Genomic DNA, 13,528 nt, shown 5'->3' on the forward strand with positions numbered 1-13,528 from the left:
TAATAGCAAAACGCCTCACTCCTGGATATTCTGAAGCCACACACCCTGTCACCCTGGGCAACCAGAGGAGGCCACCCAGGAGTAAAGGATTTATCTGAGGTGACTCACAAACCTGGGAAGTTTCCAGGGCGGGGCCAACTCAGAGAGGTAACCAAATATGAACTTCCATCAGCAAAGACAGGACGTTGGAATTCAGAACAGCTTCTCTTCTGCAGGTGAATTTAGCAGGAACAGAGACACAATCCCGCAAAGTTGTTCTGTTCTGTTCTGTCAGTTACATCAATCAGAGGCAGAGCTTGGCCTGAGTGAACATACCCAACCTTCATTAAGTGCCCAAGGATGTCAGACCTCACCTATCCTGCTGGATAGTGGCAGAGTGCAGAGGCCTGGCAGATTTCCTCGTGATTCAGGCAGGTGCAAACCCCTGGAGTATCTGTTCACTACAGGCAACTGGGTCAGCCATGTGCAGGGATATCAGTGACTGGGTCCGACAGAGGGGCAAGGTGGGGAAGGAGGCATCAACCTTCCCAGACCGATCTATTTGCGGGGTGGCTCCTCCTGACTCCAGGCAGCACTGGAGCAAGCCAAATCAGAGTAGTCACCAGACCCCTGTGATCCAGTTCCCAGAAACCTCTTGAACTCTCCCACCCAAGACAGGTGCCAAATGAGACAATTGATTTGGACCTTTTGAACAGAACCAATAGCCTGAGGACTTTTCAGGTGGTGCCATGGGTGTGCAGTTGTAGGAAGGTTTGATTTTCCTTTTACAATTGTTGCCAGTGGTGGTCAGGGGGAATTAATTGCTGGTTTTTCTCCACAGCTAAGACTTCAACCCAGAGCAAATGTTTCACTAAGGTTGAACAGAAACCAGCTGAAAACAAGACAGAACCACTAAGCCCCCCCACACCACACAGGGCCCCAGTTTCTCAGGCCACAACAAAGCCCCTCAACAAAACCCCAGGGGAAAAATCAAAGGGAATAAAACAAACATGGGGTGGAATCAGTGGGAAAACTCTGGTAACATGAATAACCAGAATAGATCAACCCCCCAAAGGAAAGATATGGCAGATGTAACTGAAGATCCAATTCATAAACAACAGGCTGAGATGTCAGAAATCGAATTCAGAATTTGGATTGCAGACAAGATTAATAAAGTGGAATTAGGAATTCGAGGAGAAATTCAAATGTTGTCTCAAGAATGTAACGAATTTAAAGCCAAAACCACCAAAGACTTAGACACACTGAAGCAAGAATTTGCAGCCTTCAAACATATGAAAAATACAGTAGAATCCCTCAGCAACAGAATGGAGCAAGCAGAAGAAAGGATTTCTGACATTGAAGATAAAGTCTTTGAATGCTCCCAAACTCTCAGAGGAAGAAAAATGGAGAGCAAAAATGGATCATTCTCTCCGAGATCTCTGAAATAATTTCAAGAAGTTCAATATCCGAATCATTGGAATTCCTGAAACTGATGAAATGGCCTCTCTGGGCACAGAGGCCCTTATGCATGAAATTATGAAAGAGAATTTTCCAGACATGCCTAGAGATTCTGAAATTCAGATAGCAGACAGCTTCAGAACCCCAGCACGACTCAACCCCAATAAGACATCCCCCAGGTATATCATAATTAACTTCACTAAGGTTAATATGAAGGAGAAAATTCTCAAAGCTTCCAGGCGAAAGAAAGCCATTACTTACAAAGGGAAGAATATTAGAATGACTGCAGATCTCTCTGCTGAAACTTTTCAAGCCAGAAGAGGATGGTCATCGACTTTTAATCTCCTAAAGCAAAATAACTTTCAACCCAGGATCTTGTATCCAGCTAAACTGAGTTTCATTTATGATGGAGAAACTAAATAATTTAATGACACTCATATGTTGAAGAAATTTGCCATAACCAAACCAGCTCTTCAGGATATTCTCAGACCTATCCTCCATAATGACCAACCCAATCCTATACCACAAAAGTAAACCAACTCAGAAACTTTGGATGAAACTCCAATTTCCACACTGGTGACAGGATTAAAAATGTGCACTGGACTTTTGAAAAACACAATACCCAGAATTTTACGAGACTTATCAATATTCTCCATTAATGTGAACGGCTTAAACAGTCCTCTAAAGAGGCATAGTTTAGCAGATTGGATACAAAAACTCAGGCCAGATATTTGTTGCATACAAGAGTCACATCATAACTTAAAAGACAAATACAGACTCAGGGTGAAAGGATGGTCATCCATATTTCAGGCAAATGGTAATCAGAAAAAAGCATGTGTTGCAATTTTATTTGCAGATACAATAGGCTTTAAACCAACAAAAGGAAGGACAGATTGGTCACTTCATGTTTGTTAAGCGTAACACTCAATATGATGAGATTTCAATTATTAATATCTATGCACCCAACAAGAATGCACCTCAATTTATAAGAGAAACTCTAACTGACATGAGCAACTTGATTTCCTCCAGCTCCATAATAGTCGGAGATTTCAACACTCCTTTGGCAGTGTTGGATCAATCCTCCAACAAGAAGCTGCGCAAAGAAATTTTAGATTTACACGTAACCATCCAACATTTGGATTTAGCAGACATCTACAGAACATTTCATCCTAACAAAACTGAATACACATACTTCTCATCAGCCCACGGAACTTACTCCAAAATCGATCACATCTTAGTTCACAAGTCTAACCTCAGTAAATTTAAAGGAATAGAAATTATTCCTTGCATCTTCTCGGACAACCATGGACTAAAACTTGAGCTATGTAACAAGAGGAATCTGCGTACTCATACAAAAACATCAAAGTTAAATAACCTTATGCTGAATGATAGCTAGGTCAGAGATGAGATTAAGACACGGTTGCCCTCTGTCACCTTTACTATTCAACATAGTGCTGGAAGTTCTAGCCAATACAATTTGGCAAGACAAGGAAATAAAGGGAATCCAAATGGGAGCAGAGGAGGTCAAACTCTCCCTCTTTGCTGACAACATGACCTTATACTTAGAGAACCCCAAAGACTCAACCACAAGTCTCCTAGAAGTCATCAAAAATTACAATAATGCTTCAGGATATAAAATCAATGTCCACAAGTCAGTAGCCTTTGTATACACCAATAATAGTCAAGATGAGAAGCTAATTAAGGACACAACTCCCTTCACCATAGTTTCAAAGAAAATGAAATACCTAGGAATATACCTAACGAAGGCTGTGAAGGACCTCTATAAAGAAAACTATGAAATCCTGAGAAAGGAAATAGCAGAGGATATTAACAAATGGAAGAACATACCATGCTCATGGACGGGAAGAATCAACATTGTAAAATGTCTATACTTCCCAAAGCAATCTACCTATTCAATGCCATTCCTATCAAAATACCAACATCGTACTTTCAAGATTTGGAAAAAATGATTCTGCGTTTTGTATAGAACCAGAAAAAACCTTGTATAGCTAAGGCAGTTCTTAGTAATAAAAATAAAGCTGGGGGCATCAGCATACCAGATTTTAGTCTGTACTACAAAGCCATTGTGGTCAAGACAGCATGGTACTGGCACAAAAACAGAAACATAGACACTTGGAATTGAATTGAAAACCAAGAAATGAAACTAACATCTTACAACTACCTAATCTTCGATAAACCAAACAAGAACATACCCTGGGTGAAAGACTCCCTATTCAATAAATGGTGTTGGGAGAACTGGATATCTACATGTAAAAGACTGAAACTGGACACACACCTTTCCCCACTCACAAAAATCGATTCAAGATGGATAAAGGACTTAAATTTAAGGCATGAAACAATAAAAATCCTCAAAGAAAGCATAGGAAAAACACTGGAAGATATTGGCCTGGGAAAAGACTTCATGAAGAAGACTGCCACGGCAATTGCAACAACAACAAAAATAAACAAATGGGACTTCATTAAACTGAAAAGCTTCTGTACAGCTAAGGAGACAATAACCAAAGCAAAGAGACAACCTTCACAATGGGAAAGGATATTTGCATATTTTCAATCAGACAAAAGCTTGATAACTAGGATCTATAGAGAACTCAAATTAATCCACATGAAAAAAGCCAACAATCCCATATATCAATGGGCAAGAGACATGAATAGAACTTTCTCTAAAGATGACAGACAAATGGCTAACAAACACATGAAAAAATGTTCATCATCTCTATATATTAGAGAAATGCAAATCAAAACAACCCCGAGATATCATCTAACCCCAGTGAGAATGGCCCACATCACAAAATCTCAAAACTGCAGATGCTGGCGTGGATGTGGAGAGAAGGGAACACTTTTACACTGCTGGTGGGACTGCAAACTAATACAACCTTTCTGGAAGGAAGTATGGAGAAATCTCAAAGCACTCAAGCTAGACCTCCCATTTGATCCTGCAATCCCATTACTGGGCATCTACCCAGAAGGAAAAAAATCCTTTTATCATAAGGACACTGTACTAGACTGTTTATTGCAGATCAATTTACAATCACCAAAATGTGGAAACAGCCTAAATGCCCACCAACCCAGAAATGGATTAACAAGCTGTGGTATATGTACACCATGGAATACTATTCAGCCATTAAAAAAAATGGAGACTTTACATCCTTCGTATTAACCTGGATGGCAGTGGAAGACATATTCTTAGTAAAGCATCACAAGAATGGAGAAGCATGAATCCTATGTACACAATTTTGATATGAGGACAATTAATGACAATTAAGGTTATGAGGGGGGGAAAGTAGAAAGAGGGATGGAGGGAGTTGGGTGGGGCCTTGGTGTGTGTCATACTTTATGGGGCAAGACATGATTGCAAGAGGGACTTTACCTAACTATTGCAATCAGTGTCACCTGGCTTATTGTACCCTCAATGAATCCCCAACAATAAAAAAAATAAATAAATACTAAAGGAGATTGCAGGGAAAACCCTTGAAGAAATTGGTCTGGGTGAGTATTTTATGAGGAGGACCCCCCGGGCAATTGAAGCAGCTTCAAAAATACACTACTAGGACTTGATCAAAATAAAAACTTCTGCACAGCCAAGAACACAGTAAGTAAAGCAAGCAAACAGCCCTCAGAATGGGAGAAGATATTTGCAGGTTATGTCTCCACAAAGGTTTAATAACCAGAATCCACAGAAAACTCAAACGCATTAGCAAGAATAGAACAAGGGATCCCATCGCAGGCTGGGAAAGGGATTTGAAGAGAAACTTCTCTGAAGAAGACAGGCACATGGCCTTCAGACATATGAAAAAATGCTCATCATCTTTAATCATCAGAGAAATGCAAATCAAAACTACTTTGAATTATCATCTAACTCCAGTGAGACTAGCCTATCTCACAAAATCCCAAGACCAGAGATGTTGGTGTGGATGTGGAGAAAAGGGAACACTTTTGCACTGCTGGTGGGAATGCAAATTAATACATTCCTTTTGGAAAGATATATGGAGAACACTTAGAGGTCTAAAAATAGAGCTGCCATTCAATCCTGTAATTCCTCTACTTGGCATATACCCAGAAGACCAAAAATCACATCATAACAAAGATATTTGTACCAGAATGTTTATTGCAGCCCTATTCATAATTGCTAAGTCATGGAAAAAGCCCAAGTGCCCATCGATCCACGAATGGATTAATAAATTGTGGTATATGTACACCATGGAATATTATGCATTCTTAAAGAAAAATGGAGAGTTTACCTCTTTCATGCTTACATGGATGGAGCTGGAACATATTCTTCTTAGTAAAGTATCTCAAGAATGGAAGAAAAAGTACCCAATGCACTCAGCCCTACTATGAAACTAATTTAGGGCTTTCACATGAAAGCTATAACCCAGTTACAACCTAAGAATAGGGGGAAGGGGAAAAGGGAGAGGAGGGAGGGGGTAGGTGGGCAGAGGGAGGGACATTGCTGGGATTACACCTGCAGTGCATTTTACAAGGGTATATGTGAAACTTAGTAAATATGGAATTTAAATGTCTTAGCACAATAACTAAGAAAATGCCAGGAAGGCTATGTTAACCAGTGTGATGAAAATGTGGCAAACGGTCTATGAAGCTAGTGTATGATGCCCCATGATCATATCAATGTACACAGCTATGATTTAATTAAAAAATAATAATAATAAAATAAATTTAAAAAAAGAAATTTTGGACTTAAACGTCACCATACAACAATTGAATTTAGCATACATCTACAGAACATTGTTAAAATGTCCATATACCAAAGCAATATACAAATTTAATGCAATCCCTATCAAAGCACCACTGTTATATTTTAAAGATCTGGAAAAAATAGTACTTCATTTTATATGGAACCAGAAAAAACCTTGAGTAGCTAAGACATTACTCAGAAATAAAAACAAATCAGGAGGAATTACACTACCAGACTTCAATCTGTACTATAAATCTGTAGTGATGAAAACAGCATGGTACTGGTACAAAACCAGAGAGGTAGATGTATGGAACAGAATTGAGAACCAAGAGATGATCCCAGACACTTATCGTCATTTGATCTTTGATAGGCCTATCAAAAATATAAATTGGGGGAAAGATTCCTTATTTAACAAATGGTGCTGGGAAAACTGGCAGGTGACTTGTAGAAGACTGAAACTGGACCCACACCTTTCACCATTAACAAAAATTGACTCCCACTGGATAAAATATTTAAACTGAAGACATGAAACTATAAAGATTCTTGGAGTGAGAAAGAACAAATTGGCCTGGGAGAATACTTTATGAGGAGGACCACACCCCCCAGGCAATTGAAGCAACACCAAAAATACTTTATGGGATCTGATCAAACTAAAAAGCTTCTGTACAGGCAAGAACACACTAAGTAAAGCAAATAGACAGCCCTCAGAATAGGAGAGGATATTTTCAGGTTATGTTGCTGGCAAAGGTTTGATAGTCAGAATCCACAGAGAACTCAAACTTATTAATAAGAAAAAAACAAATAAACCCATTTCATTGTGGGCAAGAGACTTGAACAGAAGCTTCTCTGAAGAAGATAGGCACACAGCCTATAGACACATGAAAAAATGCTCATCATTTTTAATCATCAGAGAAATGCAAATCAAAACCACTTTATCATCTAACTCCAGTAAAAGAGGCTCACATAACAAAATCCCAAAACTATAGATGTTGGCATGGATGTGAAGAAAAGGGAAGACTTCTGCACTGCTGGTGGGAATGCAAGCTAATACGTCCCTTTTGGAAAGACGTATGGAAAATACTCAGGGATCTAAAGGTAGACCTGCCATTCAACCCTGCAATTCCCCTACTAGGTGTATATCCAAAAGTCCAAAAATCACTTTATAACAAAGATATTTGCACCAGATTGTTCATTGCAGCTCAGTTCATAATAGCCAAGTCATTGAAGAAGTCCAAGTGCTCATCAACCCATGAATGGATTAATAAATTGTGGCATATGAATATTATGCAGCCTTTAAAAAAATGGAGACTTTACCTCTTTTATGTTTATATGGATGGAGCTGGAACATATCCTACCTAGTAAAGTATCTCAAAAATGTAGGAAAAAGTATCCAATGTACTCAGTACTATTACAATCACTCACACTTTCATATGAAGAATAGATCACAACTATGGGCCAGGATGAAGGTGGGGGGGGTGGGAGGAAAGGGGTGAGGTCAGATGGAGGGATGGTGAATGGTGGGATCACACCTATGGTGCATATTGCAAGGGTACATGTAGGATCTATTAAGTATAGAGTATAAATGTCTTAACACAATAATTAAGTAAATGAGGTGAGGGATATATTAACCAGTATGGTGTAAGCATTCCAAATTGTTTATGAAATCAGCACACTGTATCCCTTAAATACATTAATGAATACATGATCTACCTCTTTATGATTTGATAAAAAAAAAAAAAAGAAGAAGAAGGGCAGCGCCTGTGGCTCAGTGAGTAGGGTGCCGGCCCCATATACCAAGGGTGGTGGGTTCAAACCCAGCCCCGGCCAAAATGCAACAAAAAAATAGTCAGGCATTGTGGCGGGTGTTTGTAGTCCCAGCTGCTCAGGAGGCTGAGGCAAGAGAATCACATAAGCCCAAGAGCTGGAAGTTGCTGTGAGTCCTGTGACATCATGGCACTCTACTGAGGGCAGTAAAGTGAAACTCTGTCTCTACAAAAAAAAAAAAAAAGAAGAAGACAATAAAAAAGATGAACATACATACAAAAATCCTCAACAAAATACTAGCAAACCAAATTCAGCAACACAGTCAAAACATTATTCATCATGATCAAATGGCATCCTCCCAGGGAAGCAAGGATGGTCCAACATGCAGAAATTGATCAGTATGACTCATCATATCAACAGAGTGAAGAACAAAAATTACATGATCATTTCAATTAATGTTGTAAATGATAAAATTCATATTATCATTTCATGATAAAAACTTTCAAACTAGGTGTACAAGGAACTTAACCTCAACACAATAAAAGCCATATATGAACTTAACCTCAACATGATAAAAGCCACTGCTAGTACCACAATGAATTGGGAAACATTGAAAGCCTTTTCTCTAAAATCTGGAACAAAACAATGATGCCCATTTTTATTACTGTTAATTCTCATAGTACTAGATGTTATAGCTACAGCAATCAGACAAGAGAAAGAAATAAAGGGTATTCTACTTTGAAAGGAAGAAGTCAAATTATGTTTGTTTGCTAATGATATGATCTTGTATCTACAGAAACCTAAAGATTTCACCAAAACTGTGTATTAGAACTGATAAATTCAGTAAAGTTGCTAGATACAAAATTAATATATGAAAATCAGTATCATTTCTATATGCCAACAATAAACAATCTGAAAAAGAAGGCAAGAAAGTAACCACATTACAAGAGCTAAAAATAAAATAAAATACCTAGAAAAAACATAATCAAAAAAGTTAAATATTTCCATAATAAAAATTGTAAAACATGGATGAAATAAATTGAAGAAGAGTCCAAAAAATGGGAATATATTCCATGTTCATAGAAGAATCAATACTGGTTAAAATAGCCAGACTACCTAAAGCAATCATTAGATTCAATGTAGTCCCCAACATAATACCAATGATATTCTTCACAGAAATAGAAAAAAAAAATCCTAAAATGTATATAAAATCAAAAAAAGATCCAGAATAGATAAGCCTTCCTGAGCAAAATGAACAAAACTGGAGGAATTACTTTCATTACCTGACCTCAAATTATACTACAGAGCTGTGGTAACCAAAATAGCGTGGTACAGGCCTAAAATCAGACACATAGACCAAAGTACCAGAATAGAGAACCAGAAGTAAATCCACATATCTACCGCTATGTTTGACAAAATTGTGAAGAATATAGAGTCCTTCAATAAATGGTGCTGTGAAAACTGGTTATCCAAGTTCAGAAAAATGAAACTAGACCCATATCTCTTGCCACATACAAAAATAAAATCAACATAGATTAAAGATTTAAATCCAAGATCCAAAACTATGCAACTACTAAAAGAAAATATTGGGGAAATGTTTTAGGACTTTGGTCTTGGCAACTACTCCTTGAGTAATGCCCACAATGCACAGGCAACTAAAGCAAAATTGGACCAATGAGACCACATCAAGCTAAAAAGCTTCCACACGGCAAAGAAAACTATCAACAAAGGAAGGAGACAACCCACAGAATGAGAGAAATTTTTGCAAACTACCCATCTGACAAAGGACTAATAACCAGTATTTAAAAGAAGCTCCAACAACTCAATAGGAAAACATCAAATATTCAGATTTTAAAATGGGTAAAAGATCTGAACAGACATTTCTCAAAATAAGACATACAAAGGGACAAAGGGTATATGAAAAAATGCTCAAATTTATTAGTCATCAGAGAAATTTAAATCAAAACTACAATGAGAGGCTCAGCATTGAGCCTAAGTAGGAACAGGTGGCTGCCCTTCCACCTGAGCCTGGCCTCTCTTCTCCACTCACAAGATGATGCAACTTTAGGAAAGTAAGGCAGGTGAAGCTGCGCCTGTGTTATCTGTATGTCTTAGAGCGGTGGTTCTCTTCCTTCCTAATGCCTCAATGTATTTTCATTGTTAAAAAGGGGCTGCAACCCACAGGTTGAGAACTGCTGTCCTAGAGAAACCAGTCTGTTTCCGGCTTCATGCCTTCCTGTGTTCTCATAGCTCTTCCCCCTGACCCGTCCATCCCCCTGACCCATCCATCCCATCTGGGAATGAAAAGGATAAGGGTGCAGAGCCCTGGCCTGGAGCTGGACTACTGGAGCTCTGCCTGGCTACCCACTGATTATAGGAGTACTTTAGATAATTGTCTGAGCCTAGCACTTTCTGTGCAGTGTGTGGGGTGGGGTGGGTGTGCTAGAAATAGCCTGGAATCTGTCTTTGATCTCTGACGTCTCATTTTAGGAATTTGACAACATCAGGGACGGTTACCAGCTTTACAGCAGAGGTGAATTATATTTTTAACCACTACAGGTTGTATACTATGGATGGGAACTATCAAAGTTTATGATATCAAAAACTTTTCTTAGACCAAAAGGTATCTTCCACAAAAGTAACAGGCTGGGTAGACCCATCATCTGATGATTTTTCAGCGACTACAGGCATCTCCGCTATTACTGCCACATCATTAGCTGTGAATAATTCAAGTCACAAAAGAAAAAGTGTGTCTTTCACATTAGAAAGTAGCAGATTTCCAGCAGGAAAAAAAGGAAAGCTATCTTCTGTAGAACAGATTTACAGTTTAGAAAATTCAAAAGAATATCTGTCTGAAAATGAACCAAGAGTGGATAAATATAAACCAGAAACTCAGCATGAACTTTCTATGCATAAAAAGAAAATTGAAGAAGTTGAAACCTGGTTCAAGTCTTTTTTTTTTTTTTTATTAAATCATAGCTGTGTACATTAGTATGATCATGGGGCACCACACACTTGGTTCAAGTCTTAAAAAGGCAACCAAAACAGGGTGAATCTATTTTATTAACAACTGGTCCTCATGGGCGTGGAAAGACAACTATTATGAAAATACTATCAAAGGAGCACGGTATTCAGGTACATGAGAGGATGAATCCAGTTTTACCAGACTTCAAAAAAAATGATTTCAAGGAGATGTTTAATCCTGAATCAAGTTTCCATATATTTATCTATGAGTCTCAGCAGTTTTCAAAGAGTTTCTACTAAGAGCAACAAAGTATGATAAGCTACAAATGCCTGCAGATGATCTAAGAACTAATAAGAAGATAATTCTGGTTAAAGATTGACCTAATCATTTTTATCAATATTCTTACATTTTTACATGAAGCTCTAAGGAAGTATGTGCAGATTGGCCAACATTCTTCTATATTCATAATCTCTGACAGCATCACTGGAGATAATAATCAAAGATTATTGTTTCCCACAGAAATTCAAAAGACTGCTCTATCTCAAATACTAGCTTCAACCCTGTGGCACCAACAATTATGATGAAATTTCCTAATTTAATAGTGACCATAGAAGCTAATAAGAATGGAGGAAAAATCACCAGACCGGACAAAACTTCTCTAGAGTTGGTCCATCAAGGATGTTCTGGTGATATCAGAAGTGCAATAAATGGCCTCCAGTTTTCTTCTTCAAAAGGATTTTTGAAGCTAAGGGGAATAAGGAACTTTTCACATGAAATTCTCTAATCTTAATGTTGAAAAACACGTTAAATTACATTTTAATGTCGTTAAAAATGACCATTATTTCTCATGCCTGAAATAATCTTGAAATACTATTTCTCATGTCCAAAATATGTTCTTGGATTTAACTTTTTAAATGCCTTGCTGTTTTTCTAACCATTTATTTTGATTTAATTTATGTGATGCTATTTTCATCATATAATTTGATGATGTTAAATATGGAATAATTATTGGGAAACATGTATTTGTCCTATACTCTAGGAAATTTTACACAAACTTCTAGGGCGATAGAACCTATCTTGATTCAGTCATATTCGTTCTGCAATATTTCTAAAGAAAATAATTCATTTAACTCAAGCTAGAAAAAAAATTACACTGACTTTTGAGCTCTTGAAAATCAAGAAATCCAAACTATCAGTGGTGGCAAAGATGTTTCTCTGTTTCATGTTGTATAATTTCATGGTTGGGGTTCACCACAACATGAGGAACTATATTAAAGGGTCGCAGCATTAGGAAGGTTGAGAACCACTGTCTATATTGTAAAAGAGCATCTTTAACAGAATTAGACTCACCTCAGCTCCCATCTTGTTTACTTGACTATACTTTTTCAACCTGAGGAAGTAATAGAAACGTCACACATGCCAGAAGAGTTATTTAATTCACATCTTCACCACAACTACATAGATTTCTTCATGGCCATAGATGATCTTGTGAGAGCCAGTGAATTTCTGAGTTTTGCAGATATGATATCCTCAGTGGTGTCTGCAAAACACGCTCTTTACTCAGGGAACACGGCACGTCTATAGCTACAAGAGGTGTGGTATATTCCAACAAAGCCCAAGGATTTACCAGTTGCCAAGTTAGAGGATCAACTTTTTTTTTTTTTTTCAGTTTTTGGCCAGGTCTGGGTTTGTACCTGCCACCTCTGGCATATGGGGCCGGCGCCTTACTCCTTTGAGTCACAGACCCCGCGCTGGAAGATCAACTTTTTGATCCTTGCACAAAGACCAGTGGTTTCTAATATATGATAATATTGGGAAAATGCTTGCAACAAAACTCTTTTTTTTCTGACTTCTGTCTGCCAGCATTATGCCTTCAAACTCAGCTCTTTCCAAACCTTTCTATGCTTACCCTTCCCATGAGAAACCAAGCTCAGATCTCTTTTATCCAAGATATTGGAAGGCTTCCTCTGGAGTGCCACTTTGGGAGATTGCTAATGAAGACTTGCCTCACCACGACAGGGGAGACGGAGCCCAGCTTGAGAGAGGACAGCCTGCAGAGGGGAATCTGGGTGACCCCATGCAAATCTCTGAACCCAAATCTTGTTCCCTTTCTTTAAGTCAGAACAGTGGGAGCAAACAACCTGCCAGCCAGCCTCAGCCCTTTCCATCCCAAAGAGACGAGAAGAAGATGACGTAATCACACCAGGCTATGTGAGTGATAGGGTGTACCCAGCCTGTTAATCAGCTTCCTGCTCCAGAGATTCATGAGAGTTTTATTCAGTGGCATTTGAGCAGTATTAATATATTTTTCTGAGTTGTGAACAATTTGTTAATTCTTAACTCTTTTAGAATTTCCTCACAAGAAGCTGACTCTTCTCTCGTCTTGAAGTAAATAGAAGATCAAGCCTTCAAATAATCTATAGTATTTATTTCATGAGTGGTTTAAGGAGGGTGGTGAGAGTATATGTAGTGTGTTTAAAAATTATACCAAATATCAGAAAACTTGAAGAAGTAATCCAGGATACAAAAAATTCATGGGGAGGTGAATTATAAAATAGTTCAGGATGCAATTAAGAGCGTAAATAAACTTTGTGCCTTATTTACCGTTTACCATCTCTAGCTTCTCAGATACTATTTTTATATGTTGT

The 13,528-nt window shown here is 38.1% G+C and overlaps 1 pseudogene; it reads left to right on the forward strand.

Moving 5' to 3' along the window:
• LOC128573099 (cell cycle checkpoint protein RAD17-like) overlaps positions 1-13,077 on the forward strand; it is a 31,816-nt pseudogene extending 18,739 nt beyond the window's left edge.
• Positions 13,078-13,528: the final 451 nt, after the last annotated feature.

The sequence above is a fragment of the Nycticebus coucang genome, chromosome 20 (assembly GCF_027406575.1).
Source record: "Nycticebus coucang isolate mNycCou1 chromosome 20, mNycCou1.pri, whole genome shotgun sequence".
Taxonomy (NCBI): domain Eukaryota; kingdom Metazoa; phylum Chordata; class Mammalia; order Primates; family Lorisidae; genus Nycticebus; species Nycticebus coucang.